Below are 25,010 nucleotides of genomic sequence, written 5' to 3' on the forward strand. Positions count from 1 at the left end.
CGGCATCGGCGAATGAGGAGACACAGACACAGGATCAGGTTGCAAGCATCTCCTCCTGACAGCCTCAGAGGAACTTTATTTATATGTTAGGATATTTTTGTTTTTCCATACTTTCGTAACATGTCATTGTGTTGTTTTTTTTTTACAATTTATCGAGATATTAATAGATCATTTTCTGGACTACAGACATAGCCTTCTTTCATTTTTCCTTTGTAATGATTAACATGACCTTTATTGATTTCCGCTTATTGACTTTCGCTAAAACTAAAAAACAGTACGCAAAGAGAAAGGTGCTAGACAGAGCGTGACTGTCTTGTTATTTTGTTCTATAGAAACTAACTCTTCGTGGAATTAGTTTCCTTATGATTGCTTAGATAGGCATAACTAAGATGAGTAGTCACTTTATCATGAAACCCCAGAAATATTCCCACAATTATAAAGATTGCCATAAACAAAATGAAAGAGAATAGCAGGAGCCAGCCCAGAAATATTCCCACAATTATAAAGATTGCCATAAACAAAATGAAAGAGAATAGCAGGGGCCTGCTATGGAGTCTCCTGTTTTCAGGATCGTCCCCCATACTTGGACCTTGTCAAACAGCATGAGTAGCTTGGCTCGCGCCATCTCCCCCTTTTTTATTTTTGGCCTTCAGTTGCAAAGTCTTCAATTCCAAATGAATTTGTTTTATTCCTCTACTTAGTAATTTGATGAAGACTGGAAAGAGAAACAAAAGGGAGATAATAATTAGTGCTGATATACCTAGATTGATGAGGGATCGAAACCAGGCAGTAGTGGAGGTGTATTTCTGCAAAGTGGCAAGAAAGGAATCTGCAACTTCTGAGGCTGTGGCTGAGGACACATGTGCCAAACTAATGTCTTTAATTTTTTCTTGCCAGGAGTTTAAGTCCAAGTATACATTATCATTGCTCCATATTCCCAATAGGTGATTTTTGACGTTGTCCCAAGGGACAGATGAGGAATCATAATGGTGGGGAGTAACACAGATCCATTTATATTGTGCATGGCATCTAGTGGTTAACCGAGTTTTGAGATTTTGAATTTGATTTCCTACATATAATATAGTTTCTTCTAGAACATTTAATCGTGCCTCAAACTTCTTGTCTATTTGTTCCTGCAAATAAAGTGCAGTTGAAATATTTTGGGGTAATCTATCCACATGATGTGCAGTATGTATTTCCTGTACTAAAGCAGTTGTAGATATAGCAAAAGAACTTATGATTCCTATAAGAGCAGTAATACCTAATATAAGTGCTGCAATAAATCTCTTAGGGCGGCGTAAGGCTTTATCTACAAGTTGAATCGTATACATGCCAGGATCATCATACCAATGTTCTTCTAATTTTACAGGTAACACTACATAAGGAGGTTGATGAACAACTATAAAGACAGTTGGTCCAACAGTTGGATCAATGCAATTAGTTAATGTACATTTTGAACAGGATATAATAGGTATGATTAATCTTGTTTACCTGTAATTGGCCATGACCTTGCACCAAGAGAGCATGAGGGGGACCCACACATGCCGTGACCACCTCCATATGGTCAGGGCATCTAGGCCTTTTTAGAAAAATCATTAAGTGTGCCAGTTTTCCTAATGGGTCTAATTAAAGTTTGGCAAGTTGCGTTAGCATTCTCGAAGGCCAATTGTTTGATTATGATTTGTGCAGCTTCATCATTAGGAATAGTTTTCTCAACAGCGTCAATAATCTTAGCTAAAAAATCCTGGTAAGGTTCTTCTGGACTTTGTTTGATATTACTTAAGCCTGTAGTTTTTACCTCTCCAGCAGGTAGGTGTCTCCAGGCATTAACAGCTAGGCTGGAGCTTTGGCTGAGAGCCTCCTTAGATAAATTTAGTTGATCACGGGCTTGTGACCATTCCTCTAGGCCCATAAGCATATCAAGTGTTATGGAGCAGCGGCCTGACTTTCTATTAATAGCAATTTGTTGTTTTGCCAACTCCTCATATTCAGCCTTCCAAAGTAAATATACCCCCGCAGGGAGACAAGATTTGGCAGTTTGATGCCAATCATAAGGAGTCATCCACCGGCTAGCAATTGCCTCCACCAACTGCATAGTATAAGGAGATGTAGAACCACAGTCAGAAACTGCCTTTTTTAGTTCCTTTAAGACCTTATAAGGGAGTGGTTCCCACGGAGGTTCATCCCATTCATCATCAAAAGTCACTGGAAAACATTTAAAGGTTAAATCCCCATCTCGCAAGGCCTCCTGTATTGCTCCCTTAAAGCCAATATTCTTAATAGGTGGCAAGGGTTTTTTACGAACTAAGGCCTTGTTCTGTGGAACTTTTAACTGTCTATGTAGATTAATCACAGAGCCGCATTCAGGGGCTGTGGCATTTGCAAAAAGTTCCCAATCTTGTTCATGATATTTAGCAGCCTCCTCCTCAAGGACTACCTCATCTTCGGAGGACAATTGATCGTCTCTCCCTTCAACTCTCTTATTGTCTTTGTCCTCATCTTCCGATTTCATTTCATTTATTACCAGCACTTGAGAGGTGATTTTTGTAATAGAGGTGTCTCTTCAGTGGGCGCAGCATTATGTGTCTCCCATAATTTTTTGTGTAAAGCCTGTGAGCTAGGCATAGGATCTCACATATCTCTTAACAATGTCCATAAAGAGAATGCCTCCACGGGTACATTTTCAGGACCATGGTTAGAATAGTATAACCGCATTTCCTCCCCTATCTTGTTCCATGTTCTAATATCGAGACTACCATCTTTCGGAAACCAAGGGCAACAGGTCTCTACAAAGGTCAAAAATCTAGCCAGTTGAGCATGAGTAACCTTAACACCTCTTTTTTCAATCATATGCTTAATAATATCAATAAAGAGTCATCGTTCCTTTGACTCATTATGGCCCATAGCTTCTCTAAGTTCTGTCTTTCTGCTCACTCTTACTCTGTATTCCTTCACAGAGGGGTCTGCAGTACCCATGAGCAGAGTCCTATCCGTCCCTGTAGAAAGGCTTACCTAGTCGAGCCCCACACGTTGGGCGCCACCTGCCGGAGTCCAGCTCCAGCCGGGGTGGGTCTCGTAGGAAAGGACGGCATCGGCGAATGAGGAGACACAGACACAGGATCAGGTTGCAAGCATCTCCTCCTGACAGCCTCAGAGGAACTTTATTTATATGTTAGGATATTTTTGTTTTTCCATACTTTCGTAACATGTCATTGTGTTGTTTTTTTTTTACAATTTATCGAGATATTAATAGATCATTTTCTGGACTACAGACATAGCCTTCTTTCATTTTTCCTTTGTAATGATTAACATGACCTTTATTGATTTCCGCTTATTGACTTTCGCTAAAACTAAAAAACAGTACGCAAAGAGAAAGGTGCTAGACAGAGCGTGACCGTCTTGTTATTTTGTTCTATAGAAACTAATTCTTTGTGGAATTAGTTTTCTTTTTTTTTTTTTTTTTTTTTTTTTTAAAGATTTTATTTATTTATTTGAGAGAGAGAGAGAGAGAGAGAGCACATGAGAGGGGGAGGGCCAGAGGGAGAAGCAGACTCCCCGCTGAGCAGGGAGCCCGATGCGGGACTCGATCCTGGGACTCCAGGATCATGACCTGAGCCGAAGGCAGTCGCTTAACCAACTGAGCCACCCAGGCGCCCCTTATGATTGCTTAGATAGGCATAACTAAGATGAGTAGTCACTTTATCATGAAACCCCAGAAATATTCCCACAATTATAAAGATTGCCATAAACAAAATGAGAGAGAATAGCAGGAGCCAGCTGTGGAGTCTCCTGTTTTCAGGATCGTCCCCCATACTTGGACCTTGTCAAACAGCATGAGTAGCTTGGCTCGCGCCAATCTGTCCATTTCAGTGAGAGGGCTGTTAAAGTCCCCTACTGTTATTGTATTATTGTCGATGTGTTTCTTTGATTTTGTTATTAATTGGCTTATATAATTGGCTGCTCCCATGTTAGGGGCATAAATATTTTTTTTTAAAGATTTTATTTTTATTTATTTGACAGAGAGACAGCCAGAAAGAGAACACAAGCAGGGGGAACAGGAGAGGGAGAAGCAGGCTTCCCGCAGAGCGGGGAGCCCGATGCGGGGCTCGATGCCAGGACCCTGGGATCATGACCTGAGCTGAAGGCAGATGCTTAACAACTGAGCCAGCCAGGCGCTCCAGGGGGGCATAAATATTTACAATTGTTAGATCTTCTTGTTGGATAGACCCTGTAAGTAGGATATAGTGTCCTTCCTCATCTCTTATTACAGTCTTTGGTTTAAAATCTAATTTGTCTGATATAAGGATTGCGACCCCAGCTTTCTTTTGATGACCATTAGCATGGTAAATGGTTTTCCACCCCCTCACTTTCAATATGGGGGTGTCTTTGGGTCTAAAATGAGTCTCTTGCAGACAGCATATCGATGGGTCTTGTTTTTTAATCCAATCTGATAGCCTGTGTCTTTTGATTGGGGCATTTAGCCCATTTACATTCAGGGTAACTATTGAAAGATATTAATTTAGTGCCATGGTATTGCCTCTAAGGTGACTGTTACTGTATATGGTCTGTGTTCCTTTCTGGTCTATGTTACTTTTAGGCTCTCTCTTTGCTTAGAGGACCCCTTTCAATATTTCTTGTAGGGCTGGTTTCGTGTTTGCAAATTCCTTTAGTTTTTGTTTGTCCTGGATGCTTTTTATTTCAGTCACGGGTATATGAGTAGCTGCGCTCCCCTGCTAGAACCTCCAAACAAGCTCTCCTTCTATTTTCAATGACAGCCTAGCTGGATATAGTATTCTTGGCTGCATATTTTTCTCATTTAGTGCTCTGAATATATCATGCCAGTCCTTTCTGGCCTGTAGAGGCATGGGTATTGACTCCAGTCTTGAGTCAGCTCTCCCCACTTCCCAACCTAAAAACAGTGACTTTTTTGCATTTTTGAAAAATTATTGACTGTCACACAGAGCTGAGGGGGTTTTGTGTCATAGTACATGTTAAGGGTATTGCTACAGTAAAATCTGAGATGGTCAAAACAAGACACAGTAAAAGGGTACTTGCTACTTAAGGATCTTTAATGTCTGCAGTGTTAATACATGTTAGAGCAAATGTTCAACTCATAATGAGACCTCTTTGTTTTATATATACTCACATAAAATATTTCATGTGAGGGCAAAAGGATGACCCAGATGTCAGTGGTGGCCAATATGAGGAAAACAGTAGCACAGTGAGTGGGAAACAAGGAAAATGACTGAAGGAAATTCAGGATGAACCAGAAGTGGGAGGAATGAGAATGTTCATCATTTCCATCATATCCACCCCACCAGATACAAACACATGCACACACGAATGCACAACTAGACCCAGGCCCACCTCTTTGTGGCAGCTGACAGCCCTGGAGCCATCCCCATAAGAAGTGTGCTTAGGGTTTATCTTTGAGCACAAAGTCAACGTCTGCATGAATATTGTCATATCTACTCTCTGAGGAAGGTGATCATGGAGCCTCCTCAAGCTGTGTTCCATGATAATATCTAGGACACTTGTATTAGTTTCTGAGATCTGCCATAACAAATTACCACAAACTTTTTGGCTTAAAACAACAAAATTATTCTCTCACCGTTCTAGAGGCCAGAGTTCAAAATCAAGATGTCAGCCATACTATATATAGAAAACCCTGAAGATTCCACCAAAAAACTACTAGAACTGATAAATGAATTCAGTAAAGTTGCAGGATACAAAATCAATATATAGAAATCCATTGCATTTCTATACACTAATAATGAAGTAGCAGAAAGAGAAATTAAGAAAACAATCCCACTTACAATTGACCTAAAATAATAAAACACCTAGAAGTAAACTTAACCAAGGAGGTGGAAGACTTGTACTTTGAAAACCATAAAACATTGAAGAAAGAAATTGAAGACAAAGCAAACAAATGGAAAGATATTCCATGCTCATGGGTTGGAAGAACAAATACTGTTAAAAAGTCCATACTACCCAAAGCAATCTACAGATTTAATGCAATCTCTATCAAAATATCAACAGCATTTTTCACAGAACTAGAAAAACCCTAAAATGTGTAAGGAATCACAAAGGACCCCAAATAGCCAAAGCAATCTTGAAAAAGAACAAAACTGTATGTATCAAAATCTCAGATTTCAAGATATACTGCAAAGCTATGGGGTGGGAGGAATGGGGTGGCTGGGTGATAGACATTGGGGAGGGTATGTGCTATGGTGAGCGCTGTGAATTGTGTAAGACTGATGAATCACAGACCTGTACCTCTGAAACAAATAATACATTATATGTTAAAAAAAAAATAGTAGAAAGGGAAAAATGAAGGGGGGGAATCGGAGGGGGAGATGAACCATGAGAGACTATGGATTCTGAGAAACAAACTGAGGGTTCTAGACGGGAGGGGGGTGGGGGGATGGGTTAGCCTGGTGAAGGGTATTAAGGGGGCACATATTGAATGGAACACTGGGTGTTATACGCAAACAATGAATCATGGAACACTACCTCAAAAACTAATGATGTAATGTATGGTGATTAACATAACATAATAAAATAAAATTTTTTTAAAAAGCTATAGTAATCAAAATAGTATGGTACTGGCACAAAACTAGACTGGCATAGATCAATGGAACAGAATTGAGAGCTCAGAAATAAACCCATGAGCACATGGTCAATTAATATTTGACAAAGTGGGAAAGAACATCCAATGGGAAAAAGACAGTCTCTTCAACAAATCGTGCTGGGAAATATGAACAGCTACATGCAAAAGAAAGAAACTGGATCACATTCTTATACCATACACAAAAATAAACTCAAAATGGATTAAGGACTTAAATGTGACACCTGAAACCATAAAAATCCTAGAAAAGAACACAGGAGGTAATTTCCCTGACATCAGCCATTGCAACTTTTTTCTAGATATGTCTCCTAAGGCAAGGGAAACAAAAGCAAAAATAAACTATTGAGACTATATCAAAATAAAAGGCTTCTGCACAGCAAAGAAAATAATCAACAAAACTAAAAGACAACCTACTGAATGGAAGAAGATATTTGCAAATGACATATCCAATAAAGGGTTAGTATCCAAAATATATAAAGAACTTATACAACTCAATGCCCAAAAAACAAATAATCTAATTTAAAAAATGGGTAGAAGTCATGAACAGACATTTCTCCAAGGAAGACATCCAGATGGCCAACAGACACATGACACATGACAAAATGCTCAACATCACCCATCATCAGGAAAACGCAAATCAAAACCACAATGAGAAATCACCTCACACCTGTCAGAATAGCTAAAATCAAGAACACAAGAAACAACAAGTGTTGGCGAGGATGTGGAGAAAAAGGAAACTTCGTGCAGTGTTGGTGGGAATACAAACTGGTACAGCCACTGTGGAAAACAGTATGGATAATTCAAAAAATTAAAAATAGAGCTACCATAAGATCCAGTAATTCCTGTAGTGGATATTTACCCAGAGAATATGAAAACACTAATTTGAAAAGATATATGCACCCCTATGTTTATTGCAGTATTACTTACAATAGCCAATTTATGGAAGCATCCAAAGTGTCCATTGCTAGATGAGTGGATAAAGATATATATATATATATATATATACATACACACAATGGAGTAATATTCAACCATAAACAAGAATGAAATCTTGCCATTTGCAACAATATGGATGGATCTAGAGAATATAAGCAAAAAAATCAGTCAGAGAAAGACAAATACTATATGATTTCACTCATATGTGGAATTTAAGAAACAAAACAGAGAAAAAAGAGACAAACCAAAAACAGAATCTTAACTATAGAGAACAAACTGATGGTTACCAGAAAGGAGGCATGGGGGGGCGGGCGGTGAAATAGGTGAAAGGGATTGAGAAGAGTACACTCATCACAATGAGCACTGAGTAATGTACAGAATAGAATCACTATATTATACACCTGAAACCAATATAACACTGGATGTTAACTATACTGGAATTAAAATCTTAAATTTTTTTAAACTTAAATTTAAAACGAAACAAAACAAAATCAAAGTGTCAGCAGGGCCACATCCCCTCCAAAGCCTCCAGGAGAGAATCTTTCCTTGCCTCTTCCAATGTCTTGTAGCTTCTGGTGTCCCTTGGCTTGTGGCAGTGTAACTCCAATCTCTGCCTCCATCTTCACATGGCCTTCCTCTCCAAGTGTCTCTACGATCAATCTGTCTCTCCTTCTATTATAAAGATCAGTATGCAAAACTCAATTGCATTTCTATATATTAGCAATGAACAACCAGAAATTGAAATAAAAATACTCTTTACATAGCATCAAGAAATATGAAATACTTACGGATAAATCTGACAAAAGCTGTGAAAGATCTCTAAAAACTACAAAATACTGCTGAGAAAAAAATCACAGATCATCTCAACAAATGGAGAGATAGTCCATGGATTGAAAAACCCAGTATCGAGAAGATATCAATTCTCCCCAGTTGATCAATGTAATCCCAACCAAGATGCAGCAGGCTTTGTGTGTGTGTGTGTGTAAAATTGACAAACTGATGCTAAAGTTGATGTGAAATGGGCAAATCCTAGAATGGCCAAAATAACTTTGAAAAAAAAATTGAAAAGCTAATACCACCTGATTTCAAGACTTGTTATAAAGTTTTAGTAACAAAAACAGTGTGGTGTTGGCATAAAAAAAACCAAATAGATCAATGAAGCAGAATATATATATATATAGTGTGTATTTATATATACACACACATAAACAATATATATACATAAACAATGGATTTTTAAAATACAGACTTCATTTATTAGAATAGTTTTAAATTTACAGAAAAATTGAGAAGATAGCACACAATGTTCCTATATGCCTCTTACCAAGTTCCTCCATTATTAATATCCTATATTAATATAATACATTTGTTATAATTAATGAACCAATATCGATACATCACTATTAACTGAAGTCCATCATTTATTCAAATTCCCTTAGTTTTAACTAACATCTTTTTCTGTTCCAGGATTCTACCCAAATTACATCTCAAATTATTTAGCTCCGACAGTTTCTCAGACTTCCCTTGTTTTTGATGACCTTGACAGCTTTGAAGAGTATTGGACAAGTATTTTGTAGAATGTCCCTCTATTGGGATTTGTTTGATGTTGTTTTCATTAGGCTAGAGTATGTGTTTTGAGAAGGAATACTTTAAAGATAAAGTGCTTATGTTGTATCAATGTTATATACTAGCAACGTGATTTATCTGATGAAGCTAACTATCACCTGGCCTAGATAGTGTCTGTCACTTTTCTCCACTATAAAAGTACTCTTCCCCTCCCCACTTTCCTATACCAAACTCTTCAGAAGGAAGTCACTACACACAGCCCACACCTGAGGAGTGGAGAGTGATGCTCCACTTCCTTAAGGGTGGAATATCTACATAAATTATTTGAAATTCTTTTGCAAGAGAGATTTTTCTCTTCTCCCTCATTATTTATTCAATAATTTATATCAGTATAGACTCATGGATATTTATTTTATACCTTATAATCCAATACTACTTTATTTATATACTGTTGCTCAAATTGGCCATTGGGAGCTCCTTTAGTTGGCTGCTGTGTTCTTTTGACAAAATCCCATCAATATAGGATTTTCTTTTTCAGCACTTCCTTCATTTCTGGGGCTACAAAATACTCTGGGTCCATCATGTATATTTCCTGCCCCAGTCCTAAAATCATCCACTTCTCCAAGGAGCCCTGAATCTTTTTATTGACAAATGGTACTAAAAAACAAGATCTGGGCATTAAGTGTGCATTCATTGCTAATGGAGTAAATATTTGGTTTTAACAAAGGTGCAGGGGCTGGCAATGCAGTAGAGAAAGCAGTCTTTTCAACAAATGATGCTAAAACAACTTTCCATATGTGAAGGAAGGAAGGTAGGAAGGAAGGGAAAAGAAAAGAAGAAAGGAAAAGAAAAGAAAGGGAAGGAAGGGAGGGAGGGAGGGAGGGAAGAAGGGTAGGCTTGAGTCTACACCTTGTTCCAGGCACAAATTTAATCTAAAGAAAGATCCATAACAGAACAGATTAATGAATTGGACTTCATCAAATTTCATGCACTGTTCTTTGGAAAGCACTATTAAAAGAATGAAGAGACAAGCCACATATGGAGGAAAAATGTTTACCTGACAAAGTGTCTATCTGCTTAAAAAAAAACTTTAATCCAGAATTTATATTGAACTCTTAGAACTGATTAAGAAAATAATTCAATTTCTTAAATGGACAAAAGATTTGCACACACCTTCCCAGAAGGTTATATGCATAGCAAATGAGCACACAGAAGATGCTCATCAGCGCTGTGAATTGTGCAAGACTGTTGAATCTCAGATCTGTACCTCTGAAACAAATAATGCAATATATGTTAAGAAAGAAAAAAAGAAGAAGAAGAATGTAGCAGGAGGGGAAGAATGAAGGGGGGGAAATCGGAGGGGGAGAAGAACCATGAGAGACAATGGACTCTGAAAAACAAACTGAGGGTTCTAGAGGGGAGGGGGTTGGGAGGATGGGTTAGCCTGGTGATGGGTATTGAGGAGGGCACGTTCTGCATGGAGCACTGGGTGTTATGCACAAACAATGAATCATGGAACACTATATCTAAAACTAATGATGTAATGTATGGGGATTAACATAACAATAAAAAAATTAAAAAAAAAAAAAGAAGATGCTCATCAGCATTTGTCATAGGGGAACAACAAATTAAAACCAGACCTATTAGAATGGATAAAATTTAAAAGAATGATCATGCAAAAAGTTTGAAAGACTGTGGAGAAACTAGTAGAAATATAAAAGGGTAAAAACTCATTGGAAAACATTTTAGCAGTTTCCTAAAAAGTTAAACAAATATCTACTATATGATCCAGCCATTCTACTCCATGGTGTTTAATAAAAAGACAAGTAAGTATTCATACAAAAACTCGAATACAAATGCTTATTACTTATCTCAGTCCTGAGCACCAGCCAAAAACCTGGAGCCTATACTCAAGAAATTCTGGATAAAGAGACCAATGGATGGATCAAAAGAGAAGTAGACTGGGGGCGCCTGGGTGGCACTGTTGGTTGAGTGTCCAGCTCTTGTTTCGGCACTGGTCATAATCTCAGGGTTGTGGAATAAAGCCCCACATCAGGCTCCACACTCAATGGGGAGTCTGCTTGAGGATTCTCGCCCTCTCCCTTTGCCCCTCCCTGACTCACATATGTTCACTCTCTCTCTCTCTAAAATAAATAAATATTTAAAAGAGAGAGGGAGAGAAGTAGACTGGATGGAAACAGGAACACATGATGGGTAGGCAGGGAAATAAACAGAAAGATGAATAAATTTGTGGACAAACAATGGTGAGTTGAATGGAGAAATGAGTGGACAGAACAAATGTACAAAAGGATGAAGATTAATGGATGGACAAAAAATGGACAAGAGAAAGATAGATGGAAACATGGAAAGATGGATGGATGAATGAAGAGACATTTGCATTAGATAGATGGATGGACCAATGGGCAAAGAGTTCATAAGCACTTCAAGGGCAGACTGTTCCTTGTTTATGTTTTTCCAGAGCCCACAAAAGGACAACACATAAGTAGTTAGATACCCAGTACACATTTTTTGAATGAATGAATGAATGAATGAATGAGGTACTGGGTTATTATGGAAAGAGTTTTGAACTAAGAGTCAGAAAATCTGATTTCCATCTCTGTATCCTCCAGTTGTCTATGTAAACATGAGCAACTTAACTAAACACCTTCAATCTACTCTTCTGTAAAATGGGTAGACTGGATTAAATGATTTCCAAGGTCTTTTCCAATCACTCTGTGTTCCCTGATTTGAAGCTGCCCAAATCGAAGACAAGACTATGGGATAGGAGGAGGAGTCACAGTGAAGCAAATGTGTGTTTATTTACAACTCAGCCTAATGCAGAGCCGATTCCAGATCCCTGCCAACGATGGGGGAGAAAAGTTAACACACTCCAGATTAGATTCTGTGCAAACTGTCTGGCTTGGAGCCTTGTGGTGGAAATGAAAGACAGGCTGATAGTAGAGCCTGAGGGGTAATTAAGAGGCTTATTGTGAGGGTGTACCCTCCCCAAGTTGAAAGGAAGGAGGGAAGGGCCAGACCTCACAATGCCTCCCAGGGACCTTGGCTGATGGCCAAATGCACTCTATCCAGAAGGATGGTTGTTTGTTCACAGAGCACGTGGCCTGTCCTGCCAGAGTCACACCTGGACTCCTAACATGCTCTGGAGTACTAATTGTGCCGAGAGCACATCCATCATTAGTTACAGACTGGTATGTGCCAGGCACTGTCTATGTATCACCTCATCACTTCTCCCAACAACCCGGGGAGGCAAGAGCGATGATCCTCACCTCATGGAGGAGGACAGCGTGGCCAGTAAGTGGCAGGTGGAGAACCTGAACCCAGAGGACGTTGGCTGCCTGTCTGTGGACAGCCGCCCTGAACTGGTCAGGTAACAATGCAGAGACTTCAGACTTCATGCCACACCCACTGCAGTGACACCTGCTGGAGTTTGCCTGATCCCTCTGCAGTGTGCTTTCACACTCATTCAAGCCTACAGTGTGATCCATCACTCCCATTGTGTAGGTGGGGACCCTGAGACTCAGACTGACAGGTGAGTGAGCCAGCCATGGTCACACAACTTGTAAAGGGTGAATCTGGGATTCCCTCTCAGAGAACTGGAGTCGAGGGCCAGGGCTCCTAACTAGTGGATTAATCTATTCCCATGTGGTAGCTGGAATGGACATCTGTGGATTTTGCCTAAACATCCATTCTACCTACCTCTGGTAACAGCATCTGAATTTTCTTGAGGAATCACATCCAGCACACTCCACCACCCACCACCTCAGTCCATGTGATTTGGGTGGTACTGATAGGCCTGGTGGGGGGGGTGGGGGGTGCAGGGGAGGAATGCAAAATGGAATAGTCCCCCTATTTTGAACTGGCAGAAGAACAACTGTGGTTCACCCTAGGCTCTCCTGAGCTGCAGGGACCAGGCCCCCATGTTCTGCTCTGCCTGTGCCCTTGAGAAATAAACACAGCTGCCAGAAAACAGGGCGCTTCAGCTATGGCTAATCCTCAGGCACAAGACAAGCAGGAACTCAGAGGTGCCCTGCGATGCGAAGTGTTTTCCAAAAACGTCAGCAAATACACAGAGCAAGGGGGGAGGGGAGAGCACAATGCAAATACACAATCAGGCTTCAGAGCACGAATAAAGGCTGAACACACAGACCAGCGCCAACCTTCTGGACGCCCACCTCCCCCTTCCCTGCGGCCTTGCCTCCACTGCCCTCTAGTGGCCAGACAGGGACACGCCCGCGGGTTTAAACCGAGTTCCCAGGGCGGGAAGGAGGTAAAGGGGGGCTCCAGTGAGGGAGGATCACAGGGCTTGGAGCCTCTCAAAGAAACCAGATCCCCTCCTCTCCATCCCTCAGCCACTGGCCTCGTTCAGCCTCTCCTTCACCTCTCCCTGGCACCTCCCTGGCACCCAACAACCTCTCCTCACTGGTTTTAATAAAAATAATCAACAGCCTAGTGAATGCTGTGCTGAGCGCTTACACACATTATCTTTGAATCTTACAACACCCTCTGGAGGTGGGCAGCGTCCCGCCTAGAGATGAGGAAACACACAGAGGCTCACAGGAGTTAGGAAACTTATCAAACGCCACATGGTACCTACAAGTAGAAAAGAGTACCGACCACTGATGGGTTGAGTTTTTTGAGGAAGACGGTGATAAAACATTCTAAAATTGGTTGTGGTGATGATTGTGCAGCTCTGTGAAAATACAAAAACCCACTGAATTGTACTGCATGTGTTAGCTTCCTATTGCAGCTGTAACAAATGACAAGTCAGCGGCTTCAGACAACACCAATTTATTCGTTCATAGTCTGAAGGCCAAAAGTCTAAAATCAAGGTGTTGGCAGGGCTGTGTTCCTTCTGGAAGCCCAGTGAGGCATCGATTTCCTTGCCTTTTCCAGCTTATTGAGGCTGCCTGTACTCCTTGGCAATTGGCCTCTTCCTGTATCTTCTGTGTGTGTCACTTAAACCCCACCTCACATTCCACCTGACCACCTTCTCCACAGCCCAGAACACGGCCACCACCTCCGCTTTGTTCCAAGCTGCAGCACCCCTTCTCACAGGTCCTCCCCCCCACAATCACACCCTCTGTATTCAAGACTTGCACTGAGTCCACCTCCTCTCCCTTCAATCCTTCCCCAGGCTTCTCCGCTAACAGGAGCTTTACCCTCCTCCTACTCTTACTTCCCCCGCTGGTGTGCACGGCTCTGACTGAGGCTCCACGTGTCCACATGCACACATACCCATCACGGCCCCGAACGGACTGCAACAGAAAGCAGATGCAGTATTTCTCCTCTGAACCCCCCACCACGCCTGAGTGTGACAGAGAAGTCTCCTCTCTTCCTTCCCATCATTGCAGAGTCCATGATGAACGGGACTCGCTCAGCTCCGGCATTTAGAGCCAAGAAAGCTGACAGACCACTGCCACGTCTCTGCGGCCAGCCCGTGTTCTCCTCAGAAGCTGCTCCTCCTCGAGGAGAAGGGATGTGCTAAGCATCTCCCGTGCACCAGGGGCTGTGCTGGACCCTTTACAAACATGTTATGTCCTTTGATTCTCCAAACAACCCAAGGAGAGGAGGATTTGTCATCTGCACTTTATGGATGAGGAAAGTGGGCTCTGAGCCATCACTGCTGGAGCCGGATTCAAAGCCCGTTCCGCTCACCCACGAAGCCAGCCTTCTTTTCATTCTATTGCAGGGTCAGAGGGAGCAAAGAAGGCAATACTTACCCACACATAGGTGTTTCTGAGTGTGCAAAGCACTTCCAGGTGTGCGATCTCTACTCCCCTTCTGAAAGATAGGACCTACCTTTTAACCCTGTGCATGGGCTTTTTCCCTTCCAAAGAAGGAAGACATTTCGTGGTCCCTTTTGTGATTAAAACCCTTAGGGAGTAAAATACATCTTTGAAACAGGAAAGGGAGTAAGGGCTTAAATAAAAGGCCACTGACACATCACAGCCAACCAGCTCATAATACACACACACACACACACACACACACACACTCCTCTGGTACCGCCCAGAACTGGTCTCTCCTGCTTCTTCCGCTGCTATTCCACACTGCACTCTTCTACTGAGGAGAGCTTATCCTGCTCTCCTTGGAACTAACTGCTTCGGGCTCATTGAATGTCACTACCTCTGGCTAGGACTCTGCCTCTCTGCTCTGGTCTCCCAGTTGCCCACACCAGGCCGTCTGCCAGGATCCCAGTGACTCAGCTTCATCCCCACACAGGTTAGCATGAAGGAACTAATCCACAAGGCACAGGCATATATCTCACACCTAATATTTGAGATTTTATTTATTTATTTGAGAGAGAGTGAGAGCAAGAGAGGACACACACACAGAGGGAAAGAGAGAAGCAGACTCCCCACTGAGCAGGGAACCCAATGTGGGGCTCAATCCCAGGAGCCTGGGATCATGACCTGAGCCGAAGGCAGATGCTTAACCGACTGAACCACCCAGGCCCCCCCCCCACACCTAATATTTGTCATGATAAATGGGTTCATCCTTCCCTGGATTTTAGGCTACAAAGATACTTGGGTCTCAGCAAAACACTAGGAATAACACCAAAAAACAAAGCAAAATAAAACAAAACAAAATGCCATCCCTCCTAGCTTACTAGCTAAAAATTTAGAGGAGAAATGATGGGATATGCCTAAGGTGACCAATCAATAAATAGCCAGATGTGGGGTACCTGGGTGGTTAAGAGTCTGACTCCTGATTTCAGCTCAGGTCGTGATCTCAGGGTCATGGGATTGAGCCCTTGTCGGACTCCATGCTCAGCAGGGAGCCTGCTTAAGAATCTCTCATCCCCCCACTTCCTGTGTTCTTTCCCTCTGCCCCTCTCTCCTCCACTCCCCACTGCACACACTCTCTCTCTCTAAAAATAAAATAAATGAATAAATAGCCATATGTGACTGTAAAGAAATTGGACAACTGACCAAACTGTAGAGTTCTGAGTCTGAGTCACTGTATCTCATTTCTCTGGCAGAGCCTCAAGCTCCAAACTCTTTCTTGGCTGCTCTCTAGGGCTGCATATCAAGCCATCTAGGATTGTGTAGGCAAAGAAAGAGGTGGCGGACCCTGACCTTGACAGCCACAAGCTGAGGCTTTCTTCACTGATGTGTGTATTAATAATTTTCCTGTTGGCAGCTGCCTGGGTGGCTCAGTTGGTTAAGCGACTGCCTTCGGCTCAGGTTGTGATCCTGGCGTCCCAGGATCGAGTCCCACGTCGGGTTCCCAGCTCAGGGGGGAGTCTGCTTCTCCCTCTGACCCTCTCCCCTCTCATGCTCTCTCTCTCTCTCAAATAAATAAATAAATAAAATCTTTAAAAAAATTTTTTTTTCCTGTTGCTATAATTGCTCCTTTAGTTAAAGGTGATGAATCTCTTCTTAAGTGACAAGGGACAAGGTTTGCTACTTTTGCCTATCACACATCCAGAAAAAGAAAATAAACGAATCCATATTGATGGGAAATTGCTGTTAATAGATCAAATAATACCTGGACCAAACCCTTGAAACCACCAACAGAATTAAGTCTGCAGAAAGCCACATAGCCCATAGTTAAAGATTATTGGTAAAAAACACAGGATGCTTTGCTTAAGAGAATGACAATGTAGCCCAAGGGAATAAGAAATAAAATAGGCTGCACAGTCATCATAGTCACAAAGGTGAAGGGCCTCTGCTTTTGCTAACAAAAATAGTACACGTTGCTGAGATGTTTTGCCAACCCAGACCAGGGAAAGGAACCACTCACCACCCGACCACAATCTTGATGAAACAAAATAGACTAGTGCCAGAAAGACAAGTCAATCAATCTCTGGCCAATCAGAAGAACCCATGACCCCAAGCCCTTACCCTTGACTTTTGCCCTTAAAAATCCTCACTTACAAGCCACTGGGGAGTTTGGGACTGTTCTGGGTGGTGCCACACCAATAAATAAGCCTATCTTTGTGCACTGCAAAAGCTCGGTGTCAGTTTGTTGTTGTTGTTGTTTTTTAAATTGGCTTGCTGCTCATCAGCAAGACAAACTCTCCTTTGGTTTGGTTATACCCTTTGCATCTCCCAGTGCCAAGGGGATATATACAGAAATGCAGCAACAGCAGGCATCAGAATGGTGGATAACTGCAAAAGCAAGAACAAAGGGGCGCCTGGGTGGCTCAGTCGTTAAGTGTCTGCCTTTGGCTCAGGTCATGGTCCCAAGGTCCTGGGTTGAGCCCCGCATAGGGCTCCCCGCTAAGCGGGGAGCCTGCTTCTCCCTCTGCCTGCCGCTCCCCCTGCTTGCACATGCTCCCTCTCTCCTGTCAAATAAATAAATAAAATCTTTAAAAAAAAAAAAAAAGCAAGAACCAAAACATCTCAGTTTTGGTTCATTGACCTTTCACAGAAACATGAGAATAAGTGTTCCCCCAGCATCTGAACAGCAATATCCTGCCAACATAAAGTGATAGTGAGCTAGTTTAGAACATTCTTCAGGAAAGGTGGGAAGGAGCTGTTCTCAGGGCAGGAGCAAAGTCAGTACTCAGCCTGGAGACATGGCTCCAGAGCTCACTAACCTGGGCCAATAGTCAACTTCTCGGAGCCATGGTTTACTTATCTGTAAAATGAGAATGGCCATACTTGCAGAGACAGTTTAGCCCATTGCAATAGAAGAATATAGACATTTGGGGGCACCTGTGTGGCTCAGTCAGTTAAGTGTCCAACTCTTGATTTTGGCTAAGGTCATGATCTCAGGGTCATGAGATCAAATCCCACGTTGAGCCCTGCATCAAGCTCAGTGTTGGGCTCCATGCTCATGGGGAGTCTGCTTGAGACTCTTTCCCTCTACCTCTGCCCCTCCCCTCCATGCTCTCTCTCTCTCAAAAAAAAATAAATCTTTTTTTAAAAAAAGAAGAAAATAGACTTTTAGACAAACCTGATTCTGAATACTGTCACTTACAGTGTAACCTTGAGTTACTGAATTTCCCTGAAGCCATAAAATGGTGATAATAATTGAGTTTGAGAGAGATCTGTTGGGACAAATGGGTAGCAGCTTATATAAAGTGCTTATTACAGTCCGAGCACATAAGACATGCCCAATAAATGAAAATGATCTATTAACAGTTACTGGATTTTTGCTTACATTTTGGCTACAATATTGCTTACAATTGTATTGAATACTTCCCATGATTTATCTTGTCATACTTGCTTTGTCTACCCCTCAAGAGATTTTTATGAAGATAAAACAAACTAATACATATTTTTATATGCAAATATGAGCACAGGAAAAGTCCTAAAAGGATATACACCAAAATGTAGTGGTTATCTCACAGAGCTATGTTTACAGATGACTTTTGTCTTATTTTTGCTTAGCTTCCTTTTCAAACTTTTCTACAAGCTTCACTTAGGCATATTTTGGTTTTGGTTTCTTTTATATGCCAAAATGCTAAAAAACAAACAAACAAACCTACATGACCATTTCTTTTGGAGGTAAGAGATAACAAAAGCTTTGCTTTCTCTTAGGAACTGGTATGTGTTTTTCTTTTTATTTATTTATTTATTTTAAAGATTTTATTTTTAAGTAATCTCTACACCCAACATGGGGCTCAAACTCACAGCTCCAAGATCAAGAGTTGTATGTTCCACTGACTGAGCCAGCCAGGCACCCTGTATTTTTCTTTTTAATAGTAAGAGTTAGCTAACTGGCTTATACCTTCTTTGCTTTGCCAGGGGAACTCAAAGCCAAATTTTTATTTTTATTTTTTTCAGAGCCAATTTTTTAATTCAATCATTCAATTAGGTCCTTAACTCTTTGTATACTTCTCTTCAATTTCTCTCCCTGCCCCAGTCTTGACTTTCATTCTAACTTGTATTTATCTTATCTTGATTTTATATTTCTTATTTATATTTTACTACTTTTCTCAGTGTTTGTCATAAGCCACCACAAACCCCTTATAGAATGAGTCCTGGTATACATACACACACATAAACAACTGATAAATTTCAAGGATTGCTATAGCCCATGTACTTCATTTCACATTTCATGCATTCCACAGAGTTCTTGGTTACAACATTAATGACAGAATTATAGTAATCTTTAAACTCTATTTCTGATATAAAAAAAAAATGTAGGGGCACCTGCATGGCTTAGTTGGTTAAATGTCTGACTTTGGCTCAGGTCATGATCTCAGGATCGTGAGACTGAGCCCTGCATGGAGCCCACTTAAGATTCTCTCTCTCTCTGCCTCTGCCCTTCCCCCTTGCCCCCTCTCTCAGTAAATAAATAAATATAAAAATTTTTTTAAAAATGCAAAACCACAAAATCTCCCTGTAATGACAAAATTTTAAAAGCCTTAGAATTGGGTCAATTTTATTAAAATGCTCAATTCTCAAAATTGTATATATTATATATTTTATATTTCTATAATTATTAAATTTATATATTGTATATATTTTATAACATATACAATTTTGAGTATATCTTTTTTAATTTTAAAAACTCCACACTTATGCCTCCCCTTACCTACCCACTTTACTAAATTTTGATACATGCAAGCAGTAGCAAGCCCAACAAAATCACTCCTGAGGAAAGACGTCAGAGGCACTAATAAAACCACTCTCTCAAAACCCTGGAATAGAATTTCAAGAGGTCCTCAATCAGAACCTAATGCTGCAGCCAGCCAATCATCCCACAGTAACTTTATGCCACCGTTCTCAAATGAGGGGCCTCCCTCGGGCTGGGGAAACAGGAAGTTGGCAATTTCCTACTCCTGGAAAAGATATTCAGGCAGCCAATTTATAAATACTTAAGATGCCCACCAACTCCAAGAGGACAGATCAAATAACACAAAGGAAGGCCTCTACAAGTGCCTTTTCTTCTACATCAGGGCCTCCCATCAGGAGTCAATAGGAAGCCCAAACAGCTTCACAGTTCCTGCTCCCTGACTGCTGCCATATTTACTATCTTCGTCATCACAGGCAAATGCCAGCAGAGGCCTTTTGGGGTGCCAATGGGCGCCACGGTCAGAGACCCACACTACATTTCTCAGCTTGTCCCTATGGAAATCAATACAGAAAAACCAATAAATTATGTTAATAATAAAAGTGTGCATTAAGTATTTGCCTACATTAACTGATTTAACCTGCTTAATAACTCTGTAAGATAGAGACAACATTACTTCATTTTACAGAGAACACCAAGGCACAGAGAGAGCACAAGCCAGTAGGTGACAGAGCAAGACCTGAATGTAGGCCAGTTAACTTAAGAGCTTATGCTCTGAACCCCGATTCTCTACTTCCTGGGAAAACAGTAAAAGCAGCTGATGTTTGTGGAGCACCCCTTATGAATCACATTAATTCTATTTTATTGAATGCCAATGACAACCCAGAAAGGCAGTTTTCTTTTTAAATTTCTAATTGCAAACAGTAAAATTAGCTTCTTTTCATGTATAGTTCTATGAGATTTTAAACATGCATGTATTGGGCGCCTGGGTGGCTCAGTTGGTTGAGCGACTGCCTTCGGCTCAGGTCATGATCCTGGAGTCCTGGGATCGAGTCCCGCATCGGGCTCCCTGCTCAGCAGGGAGCCTGCTTCTCCCTCCGACCCTCCTCCCTGTCATGCTCTCTCTCTATCATTCTCTCTCTCTCTCAATAAATAAATAAAAATCCTTAAAAAAATTATTAAAAATAATAAAATTAAACATGCATGTATTTTTATAACCACTGCCACAAATAGGATATAGAATAATTTCAACCAAGGAAAGAATTCCCTTGTGGATAACCCTTTGTATTCAAACTCCCAACCCTAACTCCTGGTAACCACTGATCTGGTCTCTGTGCCTGTATTTTTTCCTTTTCCAGAATGTCATACACATAAAATATTATGTAACCTTTTGAGACAAGGTTTTTTCATTTAACTAACACATCAAAGATTCATCCATGTCATTGTGTGCCTCGATACTTCATTCCCCTTCATTGCTAAGTAATATTCCACTGTATGAATATACCACAGTTTGTTTATCCATCCACTGACAGACATTTGGGTGGTTTCCAGTTTTTGACAATTGTAAGTTACTCTGCTATAAACACACACACACACACACACACACACACACACACACACACAGATGTTTGTGTAAACATAAGTTTTCATTTCTCTGGGATAAATCCCTAGAAGTAGAATTTCTGGGTCACACGATAAATATATATTTAACTTGTTGAAACAATTGCCAAGCTGTTTTCCAAAATGGCAGTACCCTCTTGCATTCCTACGAGAAATGTGAGTGTCCCAGTTACTCGGCATCAGCACTTCGTGTTGTCAGTATTTTTTAATTTAGCCATTCCGATGAGTATGTAATATTTCATTGTAGTTTTAAACATTACTAATGATGTTGAGCATCTTTTCAGTTGCTTATTTGCCATCTTTATATCCTCTATCATGAAAAGTCTGTTCAAATCTTTTGCCCACTTTTTAAATTGCTTTGGTTAAGTTTTATTGAGTTTTGAGAGGTTTTTTTTTTAAGATTTTATTTATTTATTTGACAGAGAGAGACACAGTGAGAGAGGGAACACAAGCAGGGGGAGTGGGAGAGGGAGAAGCAGGCTTCCTGCGGAGCAGGGAGCTCAATGTGGGGCTCCATCCCAGGACCCTGGGATCATGACCTGAGCCGAAGGCAGATGCTTAATGACTGAGCCACCCAGGCGCCCTGAGTTTTGAGAGTTCTTTATGTACTTTAAACACAAATGAGTTTTCTTATGTGTGTTTGCAAATATTTTCTCCCAATATGGGGCTGGTTTTCTACTCTCTTAACAGTGTTATTTGCAAAGCAAGAGTTTTTCATTTTCACTAGGTCCAATATATCAACTCTTACTTTATGGATCAATAATTGTGTTACCCTATCTAAGAAATATTTACCTAACTCAACAGGAAAAAGATTTTCTGCTATGTTTCTTTCTAAGAGCTTCATAGTTTTCTGTCTTACACTTATGTCTATCATCCATTGGGAGTTATTTTTGTAGGCAACATAGGTGTAGGTTAAGGCTCACTTTTTTGCATGTGGATAGTCCAGCACCATTTGCTAAAGACTGTCCTTTGTCCATTGGACCGCCATTGCACTTTTGTCAAAAATCTGTTGACTCTATGACTTTATATTGTATGTATATTTCACTTGTCTATATGACTTTCCTTTTACCAATATCATGCTGTGTTGACAACTGTTGCTTTACAGTATATCTTAAAAACAGGTAGTGAAATCCTCCAACTGTTTGTTTTTCAAAACTCTTTTGGCTTTCTAGTTCCTTTCCATATAAATTTTAGAATCAGCTATATCTACAAAGAAGCTGTCTTAGTCCTTTCAGGCTGCTTTAACAGAATATCACAGACTGGGTGACTTACAAACAACAAAAATATATTTCTCTCAGTTCTGGAGGCTGGGAAGTCCAATATCAAGAACCTGTAGATTCAGTGTCTGGTGAGAGCTGCTTCCAGTTTCATAGATGGCTGTCTCCTTGCCGTGTCCTCACGTGGCAGAAGAGGCAAAGGAGCTCTCTGCAGTGTTTTGTAAGGGCACTAATCCCATTCATGAGGGCTCCACACTAATGACCTAATCCCTTCCCAAAGGCCCCACCTCCAAATACCATCACACTGAGGATTAGGTTTCAACATATGAATTGTGGGAGAGTTGGGAGCATAAATATTCATTATACAGAAGAAGCTTTCTGGGACTTTGATTGGGATTGCTTTAAATCCTTAGGTCAGGGGTGCCTGGGTGGCTCAGTCATTAAGCGTCTGCCTTCAGCTCAGGTCATGATCCCAGGGTCCTGAGATCGAGCCCCGCATCAGGCTCCCTGCTCAGCCAGGAGCCTGCTTCTCCCTCTCCTACTCCCTCTGCTTGTGTTCCTGCTCTCACTATCTCTCTCTGTGTCAAATAAATAAAAATTTTTTAAAAACTTAAAAAAAAAATAAATCCTTAGGTTAGGGGCGCCTGGGTGGTTCAGTTGGTTAGGTGTCTGCCTTTGGCTCAGGTCATGATCTCAGGGTCCTGGGATCGAGCCACTGGGGCCCTCTGCTCAGCAGGGAGTCTGCTTCTCCCTCTCCCTCTGTGATCTCTCTCACTTTTGTTCTCTCTCAAATAAATAAATAAAATCTTTTAAAATCAATCAATCAATCAATCAATCCTTAGGTCAGTTTAGGGAGAATTAACAATATTGAGTCTTCCAATCCATGAACACAATATGTTTCCATATTTGTCCAGGCTTTCTTTAATTAGTGTTTGGTAATGCTTTAATTTCAATCTCACTATATAAATAAATAGGTGATTTAACTATGGTCATACTTTGTAGTGGAGCCAGCATTCTGAAATAAGTTCCATCTGCCTCCAAGGACATACTTCTTTCCACTAAACCACACTGCCTTGCAAATAGATTGTTTTTTTACCAGTATTTTATTTCTTTGGTTCATTGAAATAATATATGATTTTTCCCCAAGCTATTATTCCTTCAGCTGTTTTTTATCAATATCAGGTTTATGATTAAAATTAAAATAGAAAAATGTTTATAGTATGCTGTTAAGTTAAAAAATGCAGGATATAAAATTTTATCTACGATATGATCCCAACTACATCAAAAATACATATACAGAAAAAAAATTAAAATATATTAAAATGCTTAATGCTTCTGACATAGGCAGGCCAGGTCAAAGGATCCAGAGCAGGTCCCACAGAACCAGCCAAGAGGATACTTGGTTTCCCATAAGATAGAGTCAAATGCAAGGCAGGAGGAAGTGAGAGCAGAGTTTATTGAATAGCTAAGTGATAGAATATAGCAGACAAAGTGTCTGGGAGACTCAAAAAGGGAGAAGTGAGTTTCCCTGTCACTTGGGGTTAGGGGTTTATATTGGAAAAGGGTCCAGGGTATGTGTTCCTTCAGGAATCCAGGGTAGGGTCCGATCAAAGGCAAATGTCAGGTGAACAATAGTTGTTATTCCATAAATCACCGAAGTTAGGGAGTATTGACACCAGTGTCAACTGAGGTTTGTTCGCAGCTAATGTCCTGGAACATGCTCAGGACCTGATTCTTCTTAGAAGTTATCAGGTGTATGGGGGCCTATGACAAAACTCAGAGACTATGAGGGGCGCCTGGGTGGCTCAGTTGGTTAAGCGACTGCCTTCGGCTCAGGTCATGATCCTGGAGTCCTGGGATCGAGTCCCACGTCGGGCTCCCTGCTCAGCATGGAGTCTGCTTCTCCCTCTGACCCTCCCCTCTCTCATTCTCTCTCTGTCTCTCAAATAAATAAATAAATAAAATCTTTAAAAAAAAAAAACTCAGAGAATGATTAACTTTCTTGCTTCCACCTCAGAGTGGGAACATAGCTTCTTTGGTTTACTCAGATGCAAGGTGAAATATAGAACATGAGTAAATGGGGCCTAGCAGAGAAACAGTAGAGATAGAGCCTTTCCAAAATGGAGTCCCTTCAGTTTCCCTATCTCAATTCTGAGTTACAGAGCTGTGGGTAATTGTTAATTTCTTCTTTATATCTGTCAGCATATCTAAATGTGCTACAATGAGCAAATATAATTTCTTTTTTTTTTGCAAATATAATTTCTACTACTTAAAATAACATATGAAGACATGGTCACTGCACAAGATTGATACAAGAAGAATGCTTTATCTGAAACTATTGAGATGATCGTGTGGGTTTTGTCTGTTATTTTATTAATATGGCATTACAGTGATTGATTTTCTTTTTTTTTTTTTAAGGATTTTTTATTTATTTATTTGAGAGAGAGAATGAGATAGAGAGAGAGAGCATGAGAGGGGGAAGGGTCAGAGGGAGAAGCAGACTCCCCGCTGAGCAGGGAGCCCGATGTGGGACTCGATCCCGGGACTCCAGG

The 25,010-nt window shown here is 40.8% G+C and overlaps 1 long non-coding RNA gene across 2 annotated transcripts in view; it reads right to left on the reverse strand.

The window, feature by feature from the left end:
- Nucleotides 1-7,521: 7,521 nt before the first annotated feature.
- Nucleotides 7,522-25,010, reverse strand: part of LOC118550540 (uncharacterized) — a 56,291-nt gene continuing 38,802 nt past the window's right edge. For both annotated transcript variants that reach the window (XR_004924615.2, XR_004924614.2), the window contains exon 4: nt 7,522-8,236. This is a non-coding gene — a long non-coding RNA (uncharacterized LOC118550540). The remainder of the gene's footprint in view (nt 8,237-25,010) is intronic.

This window comes from Halichoerus grypus, chromosome 2, assembly GCF_964656455.1.
Source record: "Halichoerus grypus chromosome 2, mHalGry1.hap1.1, whole genome shotgun sequence".
Classification (NCBI taxonomy): Eukaryota; Metazoa; Chordata; class Mammalia; order Carnivora; family Phocidae; genus Halichoerus; species Halichoerus grypus.